Here is a 17,257-nt window from a genome sequence, read left to right as displayed (position 1 = left end):
TGCATCAGCCCCCACCCCAGCACCCATCAGCAGCTGTGCTGCTGCCCTTGCCCACATCCATGCCCTTGCCATGGGGCTCTGACCCTCCTGCAGGTCCAGAACAGGCAGGTTGTGCCTGGAAGCTGTTTCCCATGTGCCAGGTGTGAAGCTGTGGGAAGGGAAGGGGCACTGTGGCTGGCGTGCTGGCTCCGTCCAGGCACAGGGCTTGGGAAGGCAGCAGTGCCCACAGGTTTCCTCTCTGCCTTGGCCCACTCCTTTTAAGCTTCTGAGGTAGCAGGAAAGGAGAGGGAGTTCACAGCTCCCAGACCTCTGCACAGGGCGCTGTGCTCAAACACCACTCAGGTGCAGCTCCTCCTGGCATGCAGCAAGCTCATTTTCCAGGTCCCAGAGGTGATTTTGCCCCAGCTGGGTGAGCTTCCTGGGGACTCTCATCCTCAACAGTGTTCCCACAGACAGATAACCCATCCACTATGCATGGGCTTGGGGCCACTGTAGGATATGGGTAAAAACTGCCTCAGAGAGGTGGGGTCAGGAACAGCTCTTCTTCCCCACAGATACTCAGCACCACATCCTGCCTTCCCTTGTGTCCTGAGAGGCTGCATAAAGCCATGCATGCCAAGAAGGGCCAAGACCATCCAGTGGCCTCCTTATTCAGAACCTTTCAGGAGTGATTTTAATTCGTGTAAATGAGTATTTTTAATTTGTTATACTGGCCTTTATCTCTATTACCATCTCATTTGCTTTTAAACCTAGTTTTGCCATCCTGAATTCCATTTGATGCATTAGGAGTAATTCTCTTCCCAAAGGGTTAGACATTTTCTCTCCACATAAAAGTCGCTTATTTTGGATAAAGAGACGATTAGATTTATCTTTAATATTTTAATGGCAGCCAGGATTATTGGGTGGGCAGCCCCGGTTTCGGTTGTTGTTGGGGGATTAGACTCTAATAAACTCTTCAGATTGGGATTTTTTTTCTGTTTTTCACAAAGTACTTGTATTTATTTAAAAAATTCACTTCTTTTTGAGTCATAAATTCCATTTGCTGTTTCCTATTAGTATTAAATCAAGTTGATTAAATTCATAGTGACTATTTGCACATATATCTTTTTAATTTTAACATCCACAACATAAAATCTTTAATGGTGCAATTTGAAATACCTGCAACAGACATTGCTGTTGCTGTTTAAACAGATGGAAATGAGGATCCAGAGGGAAGGGAGAGGGAGAGAAGAAGGGATGGAGAGATGGACAGACGGATGTTGAAAAGGGGGTGAGCTGACTATTCCCATCACACATAATAGGAAAGATTTGGGGGTTGATAAGGATATAGAATTTGGAGAAAGCTCCCTCTCCTCAAAATCAGCAGCATCCTCTTGGTGAGCAAAAAGAGAGTGCAGCCTGCCCAGGGTCGCAAACTCAGTTCCCATCACAACCCCTCCAGTGCCAGGAACCGGGCAGCCCCCGGAAGGTGGCATTTGCTCAGAGCAGAGGCTTGCGGGGCTGCGGGGGTGCAAAGCCAAGAAATGAGCGCCCTCACCCCTCGGGGCTCTGCACCCTGCCCTGGCTGTCACAGATCCTAGTTTAGGCTAATCGTAAACTTGGTAATAGAATAAAATGTCAGCAAAGTAGAAATCAATAAGTGTTAATGCTCCAGGACTTTCACTGCTGGGCTACCCTCTCGGGCTCCCCCCTCCCGCACCATCCTGTCCCTTTGATTTCAGTCCCTTCTCTAATCCCCACCTCATCAGCTCCGGGAAGGGCTGATCTGCAGCAGAAAATCCCTCATTCGGGGCAAAATCAGCTTAATTTGCAGCAATTTGTAGCAGGTCTTTGCTGGGATTTGAGTCTCAAAATTATTCCGCGGGTGGGGGCCGGAGCCCCTTGCAATATGGGCAGAGATTTCCCCGCTCCTCTGTTTGCAGAGATTTGTCTGGGCAGTAATTACAGGCGGGGGCGCAGCCCGGCCCGCGGGGCCTGGCACCGGGCGAGCGGCCGAACACGCAGCCGCCCGGATTAGCAGCATTAGCGGCCAGCGCCGAGCAACAATTAATCATTTGCTGGTAAATACAAGCGGGAGCCTCCCCCGGCTGCCGGGGAGGGAAGGGGAGAAGGGGGTGGCCGCCCTGGCCTGCAATAGAGCAGTGAGGAAAGGAAAGGGAAGGGCTGGCGAGGGATGGAGACTCCCGGGGACCTTGTGGCCTCGGGACGGGAGATCAGAGCAGGCAACTTTCCTTCCGCTAATGCCGCTAATTACCGGCGGCAGCTCCGCCGCCACGGAGGCTCCCGGGCGCGGGGACCCCCGGGGCAGCCCCCGCAGCCGGGCTCCCGCCGCTCCCGCCTCTCCCCGGGGCAGCCCCCGCAGCCGGGCTCCCGCCGCTCCCGCCTTTTCCCGGGGCAGCCCCGCAGCCGGGCTCCCGCCGCTCCCGCCTCTCCCCGGGGCAGCCCCGCAGCCGGGCTCCCGCCGCTCCCGCCTCTCCCCGGGGCAGCCCCCGCAGCCGCAGCTCCAGCGCCGCTCCCGCCTCTCCCCGGGGCAGCCCCGCAGCCGGGCTCCCGCCGCTCCCGCCTCTCCCCGGGGCAGCCCCCGCAGCCGCAGCTCCAGCGCCACTCCCGCCTCTCCCCGGGGCAGCCCCGCAGCCGCAGCTCCAGCGCCGCGGGCCGCTTGGCACGGCGGGGCGCGGAGTGCCCGAATCCACCACCCCGATAATCGCGGAGCATGGGCGCTCAGTGGGGAGCGTCATTTGGAGTGCGGCTTGGTTTGCGGGGAGGGAGAAATAGAGCGGTGCGGGGCAGCCGCTGTCACCGTGCGTTTGGGTGCCGGGCCAGCACTTCACTTGGCACCCCGTCACTTTCTTGGTAAAAAATTAGCTTGAGGTGGAATCGGAATTACACGTGTTAAATGAATTAAAAGCCTGACTAATTAGTGCTTCTGACAAATTCACTGAGGAATCATCCACTGCCAGAGAAATTTCAAAGATGTGTTGTCTAGAGATCAGTTCTTGGTCCATACCATGCAATATCTTTGTGGTGACTCAGAAGAAAATACGAAATCAATGCAGGTAATGATTTCAACTTGACATAAAAATTGGTGGAGTGATAAATAATGATGGGAGTAGGTCAGTTATACTGAGCAATCTGGATCGCTTGGCAGGCTCTGCTCATTTGAACAATATGTGATTTTAATATAGCCAAATGCAAGACTATATATCTCAGAACAGAAAATGAAGGTCACAGGCTGCTGTCATGGGAAGCAGTGGCTCTGAGGAGGATGGAAGAGATGTGACAGATAACAAAAACTAAGCATGGATTTTTGGTGTAATCTGCTCTATCAGAGCTATGTCATTTTGGGATCTATCAGCAAGAAAATGTTACCTAGCAAAATGGGGGTGGTCTTGGCATCTCAAGACCATAACAGACTCATACTGTGTCCACTTCTGGTGTCTACATTTTCAATAAAAAACACCAAAGAACTGGAAATTATTCAGAAAAGAACTTCATAAACAACCTATGAGTTAGGAGAGATACTTTCAGAGGATGGAGGGTTCTTTAATTTATTGACAAAGGCATAACAGGATTTAGCACTAGAAGGTCAAGCTAACTAATTCATAATTAATTTAATTAAATATAAGTATTAATATAAGTCCTGAATTTTTCACAGTGAGGATAATTAGTAGAGTAGACAAGATATTTTAAAAACAGCTTCTTGTTGAAAAAAAAACTTCTTTGGATGGAAGTGTTTGGGCTTTTGACAGAAAAATATCTAGTTGTTTACAGAAATCCCTAGAGCAATATATTTTGAAACCGTTTGTTTTACAAAATTGTTCTGAAATGTATTTTCTGATGTTAATTTATGCATTTTCATTTTCTATTATTCTACTACTATCACATTATAGCATGAAAAATCATTTAAATCTATTTTCATTTTAATTTTCAAACTGTTAAGTACATTTGCTACATAGTACAGAGTAAATGCTAAATTAATGGAAAATCCTTTTGTTATAACACAGCAGAGAATCTTCATGCTGCCAAAAGTGTGAAATATTTCATGTGCCATGAAATTGCAGATGACCTTAATGATTTTAAAATATAAACTAGGAATCACTAGCTCCATTGTCAATCACAGTGTCTGTATATTGCAGTATATATTGTTTGCTGTCAGCTGTTCCTGATGACCTGTAAGACTAGTTAAAAAAAGAATCAGTTGCAAAAACAGCATCTTAAAATTACATTAATTCTCCATGGAGAGAAATACTTTAAAATGCTAGAATTTCCCACAGTATGAGAGAACCTGATTTACAGCCATGTCTAATATTCCAGCATTAAAACTGTTTACCTGAGGAATGGCCTTTCCCACTTAGACCTTCTAAAATACATGCTCCAGCACAGACAAACCTTGCAGTTTTGGCTCAGGTCAGACCTGGTGGCTAATGAGTCTGTCCACATTCAGGGTGGTTTTTGGATCCAGGTTGCTCTCTGGATGCAAAGGCCCCGGTTGCCTCAGTTGCTGCTCTGTGTTGCACAGGGGTGGCAGGAGGTTCAGCCTGGTGTCCTTGCAGATGAAACAGCATTGGAAGATGTGGTTTGAGCCCCCACTTCCAACACCTTCCAGCTGCCAATAGGTCCTTGCTCCAGAGAAGAGCTAAGCCAAACAAATCACCCCAAATGTCTACAGTGGAGGTGCCAAGGCTTCAGCAACAACAGTTTTTAGTGCCTCCCAGTGTGCCCTAATGAATTAATAACCTGCAGGGCACTTAGAGCCATCCAATGTCTAAAACAAATCCATGGAGCCACCGCTGAATGCAGTAATGGGGAATCAGGGTGAAGGGATGTAGTCAAAAGGTTCCCCTATCTGGGCAACCCTGGTTGGATCTAAACAGGGGACATTCCCAAGCCAGGAGCTGGACTGTGGTGATCCCTGTGGGTCCCTTCCAGCTCAGGGTATTCTGACTCAATGAAGCTGGGGCTGTGTGGAGGCTCAGTGTGACCCACAGTGAGCCCATGCCACCCCTGCTGTGCTCTGGCTGCCCAGGCATCTGCCAGCAGGTGTCACTTACACTGCTTTGATCTCAACCACTGGAGTCCCGCATCCCTTGGCTTCCCCCTTGGTGAACCAAAGGACAGAGGAGGCACAATGAGCCCAGGGTGCCCTTTGTTTCCTTGGAGACTGTGTTAGCAGCTGGGATACCTCATGTGTATCCCAAATTTGGGTTGCTTGGGATAGGTCCATTGTTTATGAACACTCCTGGGCCTCTTTCTAATCTTGCATCCTTGCATATCTTCCAATGTGCATCCCATTTTGTTGGAAGACTTGTCCTGTTCTGTTGCAAAATAGCCTCTGCTTAGTAACACATCTCTGCCTTCATCCTTGTATGGAGCTGAGCAGCCCACCTTCAGATCAGCGTGGATTCCTGGAAATGCCACAGTCTCACTCCACAGACATCTTACAGTTAACTTGGATGACTTTAGAGAGCATTTTGATAGTCTGGGATGAGAGAAGCCTCTGCCATTGCTGCTGCTTTTGTGTGGCACAGTACGGGCAAAGCTGGCTCTCAGCCAGCTGTCAGGGCTTTGGTATGTGTGGCAGAGGTGGAGCCCAGGGAGATGAGCCATGCATGTTTGTTAGATGGGAAGAGGTTAAAGAGATAAGGAAGCACTCAGAACTGAACTAAGGTGTTTACAGGCCCTGGAAAGAAAGCAGTGCTTGCTGCCCAGGGGTGAGGCTGGGCAAAGCCAGTGGCACAGGGTGGTGCCACTGCCCCGCATGGGTGACGTGCAGGAGCATCACCTGGAGAAGGTCCTGCACATGGGGTGGTCTGCAGGAGTCACTTGGCTTTGGTGTGCTAAACCCACTGTCATCTGGTGAAGTTATGGGAGGACTGGACTGCAGTGCTCCTGGTCCCTCCGCTCATGCCACGGCACTGCCCTTGTTTTCAGACTTCTAACAAAACCTGGACTAAAAAATGAAACAAAACGTTGCAATTTGTTCTTAGATTTGTTGTAAATGCACATGCTTTTCCTGAAGATCCCCATAACAATCATCGAGAAAAAAACAACAAACTAAGGCTGCTCTAGAGGACTATGAACCCTAGAAAACCAATGCCAAAACCCTGATAGAAACAATGCAAAAAGAGGGAGAATAAAAAGGTAACGTGTGTTAAGGGTTTGATCATGATTACAGTTAAAACATGCTTTAACATAAATCTAAACCTGGGAAAATTAACAATAAAGAAACATTTCAGTAATCCCTTTAACTGTGAATTTCTGCAACAGAAATACCAAAATGCAAAAATGTTTTCATGTGGGCTTTAGTGATGGATGTATAAAATAGAACAAAACACTTTTTCAAACCGGAAATCATTAATCTACCTTCAGTAACTATGGCTTGTCTTGCATTAACCTAGGGAACAAATTTTCTACCTCTCCTCACATTATCATATTGAATAGTACTCATAGAAGCCAATTGAACTACTTGTGAGTAAAATGTTACTCAAAAAAATAAGACTATCAAAGCCAAATCATATGTAAATAATATCCTTCAAAGTCTGCTGAACACATCTTCTAGCCACAGAGCGATAACATTTTAATTATCAAAATATAAAAATGCTCACTGCAAAAGCCCAAGAGTCCAAAGTTTTTGAATTAAGTCCATAAAAAATAAATATATTAGGTTCAAAATTGTAGAAGGCTTTAAATAATGCATTAAACTTCTTTTAGTTTTTTCTGCAATAAAATGGCTCCAACTGGTGTTGTCAAACCTTTTGCACCAGCAATGCTTTTTAATAAAAGTTGAAATTTTCTTGTATTCTCTTGATTCTTAGACGTCTTCATGAAAAGCACAAATATAGTGATATGTAAGGCAGCATTGTAACAGAAATTACAGTTAATGAAGAATTTTAGTTGCAGTGACCTGTAAATAAGATATTACCTTAATCATCTTCCTTTGGAACTGGACATCCATTCTGGCGTTACCAACTAAACAGGGAAAAAAATACTGTGTGCTTCCAGCACTTACACAAACTAGCTTACCAGAATAACCCTTCATAAATATTTTTGAAGGTCAGGGTGGTGTTTCTTGAAAAAACAAGACAATTTACCCAAACTGCATATTAATGGAATGATAAAGTAAATCTTCACATTTTGATTTTTGCTAATGAAAGGGGTTGAATGACTGGGTATTCAAAACTTCACACATTTTGTAGTAATTAATTTCTATTGCTTTTGAAATGGTTGGTGTTTTTTGATGCTAACATTCTCAAAATTTATTTTGGGAAACATTTGCTGCTTCTAGGTGAAGCTTTAACTACATGTAGCTTTAACTACATCCTTTATGTCTACAAATATCCTTCTCTTTTAAAGAAATAGAAGGTGCATTAAGGGGTAAAATAACTACCAACTACCATCACAGTGTCATTAGTGAGCTCATCAAAAATGATCTGTGTAGTATTACATCATGTAGGTTTTACATGTAGTATTACATCATGTAGGTTTGCTCTCTGGGCCTCAGACCTTCAGTCTCTCTGATTTCTGCTCCACCTTGGTAGAGACAACCAGCTGCAGATGGCTTAGTGCTTAGAAGAGGCAAAAAGTGCTGCTGTGAGCACTGCTCTTAAGGGTGATGTATGAAGGGAGAGCAGAGCTTTTAATTCAGAAAGACTGCATTCACATAGCAAGCCAAGACATTGGAAATTTTAAATATCTGGTATCTTAGTACAGGGAGGTGAGTCTGTGACAGTGACTATATCTGTTTTCAGCTTCATTTTTCTTGTAAGAGTGTGTCTGTAAGCAATATCCCTAATCATCACTGCCCATGTCTGACAAACCCCATGTTGAACTAGTGGGGAAATTTGACTTAGGCTATTACTGGCTGATAGTTTCCAAGTCATGTTATGGAATTGCCTGAAATAAATTGTCCACTAAGGTCAGCAAATTATTTTTTTTCTTGTTCTAATTTACAAGAGGAATAAAAATAAACTAATAATAGTTTTTAGTTATTCAGCTTCATGCCATTGCAAATCACAGTGAGTGGTGGAGGTTTGCACCAGAAGTCCCAGGTGACACAGGTGGGTGGCAGCTGGGAGGGAGGGAGCTCTGTTAGACAGGGTGGGGATCCCCATGGAGCATTCAGACAACAAGGTGCTCTATTTTTCTCTCCAATATTTTTCTGCCTCTATTACTAAGTGTGGTGCTATCTCAGCCTGGCTCTGGCCGTATGATTGGGACAGGAGAAAATATCACTGAAAAAAAACCTGTGGCAAGTTTTCTGCAAAAGTCTGGGTGCTTTTTTTCAGAAGAGACACCACAGGGGCTCGGGGACTTGCTGCTGGTTCTTCCTGGTGCAGGAGGAGGAGCAGAGCCTCTGTGCTACTTATGATTTTAAAATATCCAGGACAGTGTAGAAATTGCTCTGCATGACTCAAAAAGATAAGAAGAGGGAAATCTTTAAAGAGCCGGCCTTATGAACCTAGGGAAAAAGCAGTGATTCCAGAAATGTTTAACAGAAAAGTGAGAGTATATAGACACCATCATTAACATGGCTAGAAAGACAGCATGTTAATGCAGCTGAAAGCTATTGCTGGTTGGATCTGCTAGGACATCCCCAGCCACACGGGTGTTTCAGCAGCCGGAGGGGCTTTGACTCTGTTGACGTAGGTAGTTATAATCAGGAGGAGAAAGTGGAGAGAAGGCACAGGAGGGATGGAGACCAAGAAACAAAAAAGAAATAGGGGGGAGAGAGAGAGGAAAGAAAGGACAGAGGGAAAAGGGAAAAGCAGAAAGAGAGAAAATGTGGGGGGAGAAGAAGAGAAATGGGAAGGAGAGCAAGCGAGACTGTATTTCTATAATTACTGTGGATTGGCTCGGATTAAGGGCAACTAGCTATCTCTTGGTTTTTGCTTTTTATATAACAACTAATCTCCTTCTAATCAGTTATTATTAAATTATATTCCATTTTTAATTCATTCACAGATCATTGGTGGCACAATTCGGACATCTGGACAGATAATTGAATAGAGATAATTTATGTAAATGAGGAACAGTTGTGTACCAAGGAGGGGGAGGGGAGATTTCGGCTCCCAAGGCCGGTGACCTAATGAGGACTCTCCAAAAGCTGCCCTTGCTCCCTGGGAGGACTCAGGTGTGACAGGGGATGCTAGGAATATTTGGGTATTGTGTGTTGGATATTAACACACATATAAGAGGCCACCAAGCCTGACCTGTCTCACTTTACCTGAGGGACCAACCTGTATTGAACATCATTTCTCTGAGGGCTGAAAACAGTGGCCAAATCAGCACCTGGAAGTGCCCTTTGCCTTCCAGGGAGAGGTTGTTTCTAACCCAGATCTCTTAATGATTTACTGTGTGATAGCCCAGAGCTGCACTGCACTGACTGGAGGCAGCTGTGAAGGAGCTACTCCAACTCAGAACACAGGCCTGACTGGAACCCTGGAGCCTATGCCTTACTCCTCGAAAATGCCTCCCTGCTCTTTGATAGACATGGTCTAATCTTTCATTGCTTGTCCCAAACTCTGAATTTTGGAATCAGGAAAAACTTTTGTAGATAGACTGTTCAAAGAGAGGTTCCACGATCAAAGGCAGTAACCAAGTACCACAGAGGAACCGGACTAAAGCATTGTGGCAGCAGCAATGTGAAAGAACAGCCCCAAGATTCTGGCTCATTGTCATCTATATGGGCACTGTCAGAATGAGCAAATGCAGAAATGGAGTCAAATACTGTCCAGAGAGAGAACACAATGTCGTAGTGAGATAGATCCAGCAGGAATACCTGCAGAGTAGGGAGTCTACGTTGGGCATACTCCCATTGTAGCCAGAGGACTTTGACCAATAGGCTCAGGAGAGCCTAGGACATGGTTTATCTTACCTTGATACAGGTAAGATAAACTGGATTAGGGGAGTTGCATCTCCACTGACTTTATTGAGATAGACTGACTAGAGAAGTGGCCCAGGACTAGCCCAGGTGTGGGCATCTAAAGTTAAGCAAGATGGATCCCACTATAAGGGAGGAGAGATATTACTCTGCTTTTGCAGTAGTGGAACAGCACAACTGCATATTCCTCTGCCTCAACAAGGGAAGATCAAAATGAAGTTCTTGTTCTGGGCTGTGGTTATATTACTTCAACATTTGGATGCCACAGACCTAGGTGCTGAAGAAAGAAGCATGATAGATAAATTTCTCTTCCGAAGGGGCAAAGAATGCTAAACTCAATTGCTATAACAAAAATCTAATTTCCATCACTCTGTCATAACTGGAGGAATTTTGCTGTGCATACTGAATTGTCTTAGTATTATGGAACTGTTGGAGGAAGGGAACACCAAAGATGCATTCAGTGTGTGGGAAGACTACTCACAAGATTTGTATGTCAAAATAAATTCAGGTTGAATTGCTAAGAATACAATGCAAATGAAATTAAAGTGGTTCAAGTGACCTTCTTGCCCAGTGTCAGAAATGCACTGGGCTTTGTTCAGCTCTGCAGGGGTTTTTTTGTTGACTAAAAAATTCCCTTTTCAGGTTGATTCTTGAGGCTCTAATTAGCAAAATGTGAAATTGCCAGTGGAAGAATTATTGTGAGTTTTTCAGATAGGAGTTATCAGTGATAACAAGAATGTAGCCATATGATTGACTACAGCCATAAAGTTGGGACAAAAGTTTTCAGCAAGGAGGGTTTAAATCAGCCCTTCTTCAAGTCTTCATAACCAACAAAGAAAGGTGACCGAGGGGTGTATTAATGCCATTTGCAGGATACTGAGTTGGGAGAATTTATGCCCATGAGCAGAAGAAAACCAGAGTGCTGCAGCATGGACAACATAGGTGGGAGTCAATTCAGCAACCTGCTTAAAGGGAAAAATCCCAGAGCCAAAAAATGTGCCTCAGAGACAGACAGCAGGCCAATGAGAACAGCTGGACATAATAGTTTGGTATGATTGCAATGTACTTTGGAATATGACGAAGCTCTAAAAAGGATTGAAACAACTCCACATTCAGAAACATGACATTGTGGAGCAGCCTATTAATGTTATATTTCTCCAATATTAAAACTCAAATTTTCTATGCAGTTTTGAAATTTTGTTTTTTAAGGAAATACTAATAAATGGAACAGAGCATAGAAAAGAAGAAAGATAATGCCTGGGAACTTGTGGTTTTGGTCTGTGAGGCATGCAGAGATGTGTCTGACTTAAGTGATAACTGAAGAGAGGAATAGGAATCCCTCAGCTACTGGAAAGGTACAGAATCTGATGAGAAAGACTAAGATTTGGGCTAGCACCAGGAAAAGGAGTACTAGTCACTAAGTGAAAGGCAGATCACAGTTCACCTATGCACAGGATAAAGGTGAGCATTGAGGGGGAATGGATGTTGAACGGTAGCCATTTCTCCAGAGTAACTGGCAGGACTATGGGAGCCCTGTCATGGGGAACATTCAATAGATTAGATATTTTCATTCTCACACATTTGCCCTCTTACTGGTAGTAGCCACCACTGCAAGACACAGGAGCTGTGCAATGCTGCCAACTCCTTACATCCTGCCTGCTTGGCGCATATAAATCCCAGTGAAGGCAGGAAACTCCTACATAATGTACCATTGTCCCATCCCAACCTCTTTGACATGTTTTCCTGCAATCTTCTGCATGCTCTGTGTCTTTTCTGATGCTGCCTTCCCTTAAGCATACTGGGGGCTGCTACATGTCTTAGGGTTTCAAACCAGTTTTCCTAAGGACTATTAAACTAGTTTGGTAATTGGTTATATAGTCTGTTAAGAAGGGACTATTGCATTTGCTTATTTCTTTTAATAATATTTTATAATATTAACCCCTCTTTTCTGTTATGGTGAAAAAGCTTCATAAGAAAGGGAGCACTGCTTTATGTCCTAAACATATCCAGTCTGGGGTAGTGTATTTCCTTGCCAAAATTATTCAGTAGCCAAACCTCATTGATGTTTATCTCCATTTCATCTCCAGTTTCCCTCACTTCATCATGGACTTAGGCCACTGTGTTTTCCCAAATGAGCATGTGGGCTGTGATGAAAATGCAGACTGAGGCATAATTGACTCTGGGAGACCTTTGAAGACCAGAGCTAATATCCTGGCTTGGCAGACAATGCAACCTGAGAATCAGCACGACGTCTAGAACACAACAGTGAGCTGCTTGTATTGACTCAAAGATGGATCCTGAGAATGTGTCCACCTTTAATCCCAGATATAGTGGATATAAGTCCAAGGCCCATCTGGCCAAGGGACCATTATCCTCTCATGGTCTGTCCCTCATCTCAAATGAAAAGGTTTGTGCTCCTCAGATAGACAAGGGTGTGTGGAGCATCAAGTGTGATACAAGTGTGTGGTACAAGCATCCTGGCTTGTGTCAGTGTGTCCAGCAGGACCAGGGCAGTGACTGTCCCCTGTTCTTGGGACTGGCGAGGTCACACCTTGGATCTTATATTCAGTTCTGGGCTCCTCACTACAAGAAGGACATTGAGGTGCTGGAGTGTGTCCAGAGAAGGGCAACAGAGCTGGTGAGGGGTCTGGAGCACAAGTCCTGTGAGGAACTGGGGTTGTTTGGGAGAGAACTTATTTCTCTACAACTACCTGAAAGGAGGTTGTAGCCAGGTGATGTTCAGTCTCTTCTACCAAGTAACAAGGAATAGGAGAAGGGGAAATGGTCCCAAGTTGTGCCAGGGGAGGTTTAGATTGAATATTAGAAAAAATTTCTTCAAAAAAAGGGTTGCCAAGCACTGGAACAGGCTGCCCAGGGAAGTGGTTGAGTATATCCCTGGAAGTATTTATAAGACACATAGATGTGGGTTTTAGGGGCATGGTTCAGTGCTGGGTAAATGGTTGAACTCAATGATATTAAAGGTCTTTTCCAACCTAAATGGTCCTTTATTTCTATTCTATTATTAAGAATCCAGGGGTCCCAGGAAAGTAGGTGATGAACGACAGTCATACAGAGTGAAAATAGCTGGGAATAGAGAGAAAGGGTAAAGGAAAATTTTCCAACCTTTACTTGAAATTCCATTACTTGTGGTGGATACTCATGCCAACCTCATACATTTACAACCTTGCTAGATTTCCCAAAGGAAATGTTGCAGAAATAGATATTTCTATTAAGGTATGTAGACAGTTTATTTTAAGTCTTCAAGGCATCACTTGATTTAGTTTTCCTTGCAGGGAGGAGTGGGACCAGCAGTCATGTTGGTTACCTGGTGGTGACAGGGGAGCAGATGCTCACACCACTCTTAACTCTCACAGCAATGGGCTCACACGGCCGTGATCTGGGTGGCACACCCCTGCCCTTCCCTTTAGCCACACCCCAGATGGTAAAGGCCAGTACTTTGTCCATCTCCAGAGTCCAGTCAGCTCTGGGGTTTCCATCAGTTTTCAGGTCTCCATCCTGTTGTCGTTCCTGGTTAGTAGGAATACAGTGGGGCATGGGTAAGGAGAGCAGTGGTGTGTTCAGTGAACCTGTGTCACTTCCTAATGCCTCATTGCCCAATGTGTACTTGCATCTCAAACACTGCTGAAGGTTAGATGGTGGATGTCAAATCAGGAGATGGATTGCTAGAAAGCTAGGACTAGTGGGAACCCAGAGAAGCTGTCTCTTTGTCCCTTCTGCCCTGTGCCATGAGCAGTTATACCCATCTCCTTCCTGACAGAGGGACAAGCATCTAAGTAATCTCTTCCAGTGTTTCCCTTGCAGTCTGTTTTGCTCCCCCAGCTCATTTTTCTTAATTTTGCTCCTAGTGTCTAACACAGACCTTTTCTGCTACAATTTCCTGTGCCATGGGCACAGAGGGCAGCTTTTTCCCTTCCTCCTATACAGCTTTCATGCCTGGGGATTTTCTTTTACCCTTTCTCTGTCTTCCCTCTTCAAGTCACACAGTACCACTTCTTTCAGTTTTTTCTTTGCAGGACACATGTCAGATCTGTGATCATTCTTACTGCCCTCCATTAGGCACTCTCCAATGAGTCCACTTAGAAGGGCGATTCCAAAACTGGGCTCAACACACCAACTAAGGTCTCACCAATGCTGAGTACAAGGATAGGTAATTTCCAGAGGTCTTGACAGTTGTAGTCTTATCTATTCTTTACAGTAGGAGGTTTGATTTATTTGCAACACCATAGTATTTTTGACAGTGCTTGTAATCCCTTCTAACCCCTACTGCTTTTTTGGAAGAATTGCTGCATAACAAGTTGTTTTCCAACCCCTGTTTATGCATTTCATTCTTTCTGCATCACTGAGATTCTTTGCATGGTTTCTTACTGATTTGCATCTACGTTTTTTCAACTACTTTCCAAAACTGCCAAGATGATTTTGAATGCTAAGTCTGTCCTTCAGTGTACTTAAAGTGCCTTCCAGGTCTGTGTCTTCCTGATGTGCCCACTCCCCTTTTGTCATCCATGTTGTTAATTCATCCAGTGAGCAGAACCAGACTCAGAACAGATCTTCATGAAGCTGTGCTCAATACATCCTTTCTTTTGATAGTAAACCACTGAGGACTATTCACTGAGCACATACAATTAGTTTTTCAACTAATTTTTCATCTATCTAATGTTAGTTTCTGCTAATTTATATTTCCCTAGTTTACTCACAAGGATAGCTTTTGAAATGGAGCCTAAGCAGCTAATGGAAGTAAAGATACTCAACCTCTTCTGTTCCTTCTTTATCTACAAGACCTGTTGCCTTGCTACAGCAAGAAATTAGATTGACTGAAAGGGATTGATCCTTGACAAATTCACACTGAAAACAATTGTCTCATTTTAGCCTTTGATATTCAGAGAAAACTAGGTAATTTATTCCAGAATTTTAATGGGAAAGGGAATTAAGCTGATTGGTCTATAATTACCCATCACCCTTTCCTTCACTTCTGTAAGAGCAATGCCTCTGATTTTCCTGTACTCCACTACATCTCAGCAGGTTCTGGAAGACAGCCACTACTGACTCTGAAACTGCTGTAGCCAAATTTCTAAGCACCTTCAATGAAGCTCGTTATGCCAAATAAATCTGAATGCACCTAACTCAATAGCATTACCTCTCCCATACACTTTTCTTATTCTATGCCAAGATTTTACTTCTTTATCACTGTTATTAGTTTCTCTAATATTATCCTCTGTCAATAATTTTCACTCCCTGTTGAGCAGAGATCCAATATTTTGCTTAGTCTTCCTCTTGCTACTAATGAATTTACAGAATGATTTCTTGTTCCCTTTGATTATCCTGCTACTTACAAACTTATTTTATGCTTGGCCTTTTTGATTATATTCCAGCTTGACTCTGCTGTTCTTCTGTACTCACCTTTTGTACACCAAGCTATTGCTTATCTTCTGCACCCTTCCTTCACAGGTGCGAGGTCAATGGCAAATTTGTGAACTAACCAGGTTGTTTTAATTTTTTTTCCCTATTTTATGATATGACAGCCCCTCCTGGAGCAGGGGAGGATATGGGCTCAGAGAAATAAGGCTGGTGTATCATGAGTTTGCTGCAGTTGAAGAAGAAGGTTAAGGGGTAGGTTGTAGGTTGACAATTGGATTAGGAGATGCCAGAAGCAGGGAAATGCAGGAGAGCTCCTTTTCCCACAGTTGTACTTGTGGTCACAGCAATTATTTTGAGCATTATTAAATATCATAACCACAGCTCTAATGACATTTATGTGGAGGCAGTGAGGCTGTATCCTTGAATTCTGCAGTGAGGTGTTAGTCTGCTTCTCCAGCCTAGTGGTTGATCTGATCCTCAGCTCACTAACAGTGAGGGCAGGTTGAGGAGGGGTGGGAGACAACAGTGCTGTGCTGTAGGGAGGCCCTGCACTGCAAGGTGCCCAGGGATAATGCCACAGCCCTGGTGTGCCCCCACACTGGGGCCCTGTCACCTCTCACTGTGCCACCACTAAGCCCCCACGTACAACACCAAACCTTCCTCCAGCATCCCACCTCGACAAAGCCAGGGGCTGAGTGCATGGGTAGAGGGCTTGGGGAATGCCAGGGTCGGGTCCTCCTCAATGCCCTGTCACATACCCTTGCCAATGTTGCCCCATGCCCATGTCTTCTGCAGAATCCCAGTGTCGGTGTCCTTGCCCCTTTATACTCCCCATTTTGCCTTGACAACAGGTGCTCCTCCTCCTGCTGCTGCCCTGGGCTCTGTGCAGACAGGTCCCCTCCCTGTGCTCCTTATTAACACCCCTCCTAACCGGCAGGAGCAGACACCACCAACAGCTCCTTTCCCCTCCAATCCCCTCCCCTTCCCTTCCATAATCTATCTAAATATTAAAATGAGTTTGTCCCTGATTTACATGCGTAAGAAGGGATGTAATAATGAGGACGTAGATTAGAAGATTTAGCACAATCGTTTGTGTAGATTGTGTCCCATCAAAGGGCAGCTCTGACAAGCCGAGATTAAGGAGCAAACAGCTGCCGCTGGAATTCAGTCCATTTGTTTGTTTGCTGTTTTCTCTCTTGACTCCAGCAAACAGTCTCATTAACATGCAAGTGATTTGCCCCTTAAGCCTTTTCCTGTTTATTATTGGGGGAGTTGCTGACGAGGGCTTTGTAGAGTCTCTGGCCCAGTTCTGAGAGATCGGCATGCAAATCAAGATTAAAATGGGAAGTAATTAAAAACAAAGAAGGGGCCACAACACCTTGGTCCCCTCTTTCCTTTGAGGGATCTTAAAGTTAAGGCACTGGGAAAAGGTGTGCAGTGAGGGAAAATGGAGCACTGTCCACCAGGCCTGTGTGGCCCTGGCAGGCCCCTCTTGGTTGTGGTGTTGAGCTCTCCCTTTCTCCTGCTCTCCTTCACTCCCTCTGCCTCCCCCTCCTCAAAATGTCTGTCTGCTAAACTCATTTGCAGCCTTTGCTTCAACAACCTCGTTTGGCAGCACCTTCCATATGGTCCCTGCTTGTTGCCCACCACAGCCTCTGCACGCTAGGCAGCACGTCCTGGACCCGCTGCTGCCTTCATGTGCACAGCCCCTGGCCCAGGGCCATCTGTGCCCCCTGCCCCCTTAGCAGTGGTGTCCCCATCCAGCATCATGAACCTACCAACACTTGCAGCTTTTTCAGCATCCACAATGGGTGAGGGTCTGACACACACAGGGATTGTGCAGCATCCATGCTCACAGGCATTGACAGTGATGCAAAGGGTCTCCTGAACACATACAAGGGTCTCCTGAAGGGTTATGAAGGCTAGCTCAGGTCACTGGAGCAACACTGGCAAAAAACCAGCACAGTGTGTCTTTCAGTAGCACCCAGACTCAGCTGGTGA

The sequence above is a fragment of the Molothrus aeneus genome, chromosome 6, assembly GCF_037042795.1.
Source record: "Molothrus aeneus isolate 106 chromosome 6, BPBGC_Maene_1.0, whole genome shotgun sequence".
NCBI lineage: Eukaryota > Metazoa > Chordata > Aves > Passeriformes > Icteridae > Molothrus > Molothrus aeneus.
Note: the sequence above shows the minus strand (reverse complement) of the source record.